Source organism: Babylonia areolata, chromosome 2 (assembly GCF_041734735.1).
Source record: "Babylonia areolata isolate BAREFJ2019XMU chromosome 2, ASM4173473v1, whole genome shotgun sequence".
Classification (NCBI taxonomy): domain Eukaryota; kingdom Metazoa; phylum Mollusca; class Gastropoda; order Neogastropoda; family Buccinidae; genus Babylonia; species Babylonia areolata.
Genome location: NC_134877.1, coordinates 12,556,969 through 12,561,968, shown reverse-complemented (window position 1 = coordinate 12,561,968; position 5,000 = coordinate 12,556,969). Strand labels below are relative to the sequence as shown.

The 5,000-nt window shown below is 43.8% G+C and overlaps 1 protein-coding gene across 1 annotated transcript in view; it reads right to left on the bottom strand.

Moving 5' to 3' along the window:
* Positions 1-5,000, bottom strand: part of LOC143279045 (neuronal acetylcholine receptor subunit alpha-10-like) — a 236,674-nt gene that overhangs the window by 24,395 nt on the left and 207,279 nt on the right. The gene's annotated exons all lie outside the window — the stretch shown is intronic.

Here is a 5,000-nt window from a genome sequence, read left to right as displayed (position 1 = left end):
GACCAAGAAAAGCTAAAACCAACAAGAAAACGTTTGCAAACGAAACATGTTGACAAGAAATACAACACCAAGAAGCACAAGGCATACACAGAAACTCATTTGGAAAACAGCAGGATATTAAGAAGCAGGGGAAGACACACGAGGAAAAAAAAAAGAAGAAAGAAGAGGAATGCCACACACTGAGTTAAAACAACACTTACAGCAATAAACACTTCAACAGAAGCAGCATGCGATGACAAGAACAAGAGAACAGGGACACACGGCACTACGAGAGAGAGAGAGAGAGGGAGAGAGAGAGAGAGAGGGAGGAAGAGAGGGAGAGAGAGAAACAGGAAGAGAGAGAGAGAGAGAGGAGTGAGGGAGAGAGAGAGGGGGGAGTGAGTGAAGGAGGGAGAGAGAGAGGGAGAGAGAAAGAGAGAGAAAGTCTGGAGGGAGGAAGAGAGGGAGAGAGAGAAACAGGAAGAGAGAGAGAGAGAGAGAGAGAGAGAGAGAGGAGTGAGGGAGAGATTGAGAGAGAGAGGGGGGAGTGAGTGGAGGAGGGAGAGAGAGAGAGTGGGGAAGAGAGAGAGAGAAAGTCTGGAGGGAGGAAGAGAGGGAGAGAGAGAAACAGGAAGAGAGAGAGAGAGAGAGGAGTGAGGGAGAGATTGAGAGAGAGAGGGGGGAGTGAGTGGAGGAGGGAGAGAGAGAGAGTGGGGAAGAGAGAGAGAGAAAGTCTGGAGGGAGGAAGAGAGGGAGAGAGAGAAACAGGAAGAGAGAGAGAGAGAGAGAGAGAGAGATTGAGAGAGAGAGGGGGGGAGTGAGTGAAGGAGAGAGAGAGAGAGTGGGGAAGAGAGAGAGAGAAAGTCTGGAGGGAGGAAGAGAGGGAGAGAGAGAAACAGGAAGAGAGAGGGGGAGAGAGAAAGAGAGAAAGAGAGAGAGTGGGGAGGGAGGAAGAGAGGGAGAGAGAGAAACAGGAAGAGAGAGAGAGAGAGAACGAACGAACGAACGAACGAACGAATCTTTTTTACTGAGGACAAAAAAGGAATAAGTACACATGGCTTGTTTTCATCCTGCCCTCATGAAAAAGGAATCATAACAAATACTCAATACAAAAGCATGACACTGCATGAATAAATTTCAATTCTGTCCCACGAAAAAGACGAACAACATAAGTACATGCACAATTAATACTTAGAACAGAAACAAGAGAAGAAGGGAGAGGAAGAGAGAGAGAGAGAGAGAGAGAGAGAGAGAGAGAGAGGGGGGGGGGAGGGAGAGAGGGGAGGGAGGAAGAGGGAGAGAGAAAAACAGAAAGAGAGAGAGAGAGAGATAGCGGAGTGAAGGAGTGAGGGAGTGAGGGAGAGATTGAGAGAGAGAGAAGGGGGAGTGAGTGAGTGAGGGAGAGAGACAGAAAGACGGGGAAAAAAGAAAGAGAGAGAGAGAGAGAGAGAGAGAGAGAGAGGGAGAGAGAGGGAGTGAGTGAGGGAGAGAGGGAGAGGTAGAAAGAGAGAGAGAGACAGAGAGACAGAGAGAGACGGGGAAAGACACGCCTAACCTAATTCTTGTTAAATACTTTAAATACATGTCCATGTTACATACCAACTACTGTTTGACATCATGTGTATGTCCAAAAGTTCTATACAAACTAAATCTTTCACTATTTTGAATATGGTCATTCCAGTCTTGCCATCTACAAAATTGATTTATACAACCAACACCTTGATTCAACCATACATCACCAAAACCATATCTAAATAAACAAAAACGTCCATCTATGACCCAGTTTCTCTTTTCCCTAACATCTAACTCATACAACATTTTGTACGTTCTATAAGGTATTCTATAGTCTTCCAGGGATAGAACAGAAAGACGGGGAAAAAGAGAGAGAGAGAGAGAGAGAGAGAGCGAAAGAGGGGGAGAGAGGGAGTGAGTGAGGGAGAGAGGGAGAGGTAGAAACGGAGAGAGAGAGAGAGAGAGAGAGAGACAGAGAGACAGAGAGAGAGAGAGAGAGAGAGAGAGAGAGAGAGAGAAAGACACGGCTAACCTAAATCTTGTTGTTACATACTTCAAATACATGTCCATGTTACATACCAACTACTGTTTGACATCATGTGTATGTCCAAAAGTTCTATACAAACTAAATCTTTCACTATTTTGAATATGGTCATTCCAGTCTTGCCATCTACAAAATTGATTTATACAACCAACAGCTTGATTCAACCATACATCACCAAAACCATATCTAAATAAACAAAAACGTCCATCTGTGACCCAGTTTCTCTTTTCCCTAACATCTAACTCATACAACATTTTGTAAGTTCTATAAGGTATTCTATAGTCTTCCATTTGTAACAACTTAAGCCAATAACGTATACACAGTATAGCTGAATTAACATATATCGGATGTCTATTTGTTTCGCCATAAACAAGATCATTAGGTGTGCGCAAATCTATGCCCAGAAATTTCTTCAACGCAAACAAGTGCACAGATTCACATTTCAACGCGGCTTTATGCAGTTCCCATAATTCAGAACCATATTGCATGACAGGTTGTACCTGAACATAAAAAAGTTTCAAAAACAATCGTAGAGAAGTATAATTTAACGAAGGTAGTTTTTTTTGTTTTATATAATGCACAATAAGACATTTCTGGCCCTGCTAGCAAGATCTTTACAAGCAGAAACAAAGCTCAAACGTGTAGTAAAATATATCCCCAAATATTTTATAAACATTGACGACAGGCATTGTAATACCATCATAAAACCATCTTTCCCGTGAACTGTAATATCCCTCCTTCCTAAATACTATGCACATGTTGTCTTTCAGTTGAAGGGAACTTGCTGCACGTTGTAAGTTATTCAGCTGAGTCTGTAGACCAGCAATAGTTTCTGACAAAAGTACAACGTCATCTGCTAATAACAAAATAAATAATTCAAATGAATCAAAAAAAAAAAAAAAAAAAAAAAAGTGGCACAATGTTATTAATAACATCAATCGCCAGTTCATTTATGAAAAGGAAGAACAACACTGGACTGCACACATCACCTTGTTTTACTCCAGCTGTACAGGCTATAATCTGTCAACAGAACACCACATCTAACTCTGCACTTTTCGGTATCATAGATACTCCTAATATACGTATACAGTTTACCTCTTATACCATTATTTTTAACAATATTGGCCATAGCAAATGTCTGTTTATGGAGTCGAGGGCTTTCTGGAAATCAATGAAGGCTGCATAAAGTTTACAATTATTAGAAAATTGCTTTTGCACCAGTGCCAAACAAGCAAACATATGATCTGTTGAATATCCTTTCTTAAAGCCGGCTTGGTGGTCTCCGGCAATATCATTTTCTTGTACCCATTCTTGTATTCTATTATTTATTATTGTACTAATCATTTTGCTTCTTATATCACTAAGACAAATGCCCCTATAGTTATTTGGATTGTTAACATCTCCTTTCTTTAAAAGTGGTAAAATAACTGATTCCGTCCAACTTTAAGGAAAGATACCCTTGTCAAATAGTATATGAAACAATTTAACAGAGAGAGAGAGAGAGAGAGAGAGAGAGAGAGAGACGGAGACAGAGAGAGAGAGAGAGAGAAGGAAGAAGAAGCAGAAGAAGAAGCACTGAACTGACGACTCCTCTCCTCCTTGCCCCCCATCTCCACCACCCTCTCCCCTCTCCGCCTTGTTCTTCCCTTCCCCTTCCGCCCCTCATTACTTCCTCCACCATTGCCACACGAGACGACCCACCCCCACCCCCACCCCAGACAAGGGGCAGCGACTCTAGGTGGCCGAAGAATGGGCAGGTAATTCTAAACGGAAGTAGGGCCTGACAGCCAAAAGACTCGCTTCCGGTTCATTTCCTCCCTTGGGACTTCCGCACCTCACACTCTCTCCCCGAAACACATCATTCCCCCTTTCCCCCGACCCCCCCCCGCCCCCCCACCCATGCCCTCTCCTATCCCCATCCCCACCCCACCTCTCCAGCCTTTATTCAGCGCCCCAAGCCCCATCCTGTAACTCCCCCCTCTCCCTCCTCCAACTGCCTCCTCCCACCCCTTACCTCTCACAATTCTTCCCGTGCCCCTGCTTCAAGTTGGCATGAATGGGGTCTGAAGCTTCCCTCCTCCTCCTCCTCCGAGAGAGAAAGAAATAATGAAACGGGCTGCGTGAAAGATCAGCAGGAGGTTGCCCCACAGTTGGTTCCAAAAGCCTTCATGTGGGCGTGGGTGTCCACTGATACAGTGTGTTGGTAACGAGCGCTGAATTGACTCCTACCTACTGTATTCAGCAGTTGTGGTTGTGTTCAAGTGAATTATAGTGTTGTGTTGCGTTGTGTTGCGTTGCGTTGTATTGTATTGTATGTTACGTTGCAATGTACTGAGTTGCGATGCGTTGTATTGTATTGTATTGTATTACGTTTTTTCACGATCAATTTCTCTGTGTGAAATTCGGGCTGCTATCCCCCGATGAAAGCGCGACGGTGTAGAGCATCTCATATATATATTTCACCAGATGACAAAAACTTTGTCGAGTTCATTCACGTGCGGGTTATTGTCTCGCCCTAATGACTAGTACTCAGATAGACCACCTCACAAGAGGAGTAACAATTTGTAGATGGGACTCGAACCCAGACACTTGCTGCTTCCTAGTCGGTAGCATGACTACTGAACCACCACCCCGTTTGTGGCGACACTGACTGAAACCTCGTCTTCATAGCTGTTCTGTTGGTGTTGCTTGCTACCCTTTCTGTCTTGTTCTTGTTACCTATGGAATCACGCTATGTATAGTATTTCTTACTTTTTGTCACAACAGCATATTTCTCCGTGTGAAATTCGGGCTGCTCTCTCCGGGGAGAGCGCGTCGCTATTGTGAGCGACACTTATAATATTTTTTTTTCTTTTGTTTCTGCCTGCAAGTGAACTTGGTTTCCTGTCAAAGTGGATTTTTCTACAGAACGTTACCCAGGGAGAACCCCTTGGATTCCGTGGGTTCTTTTACGTGCGTCAAGTGC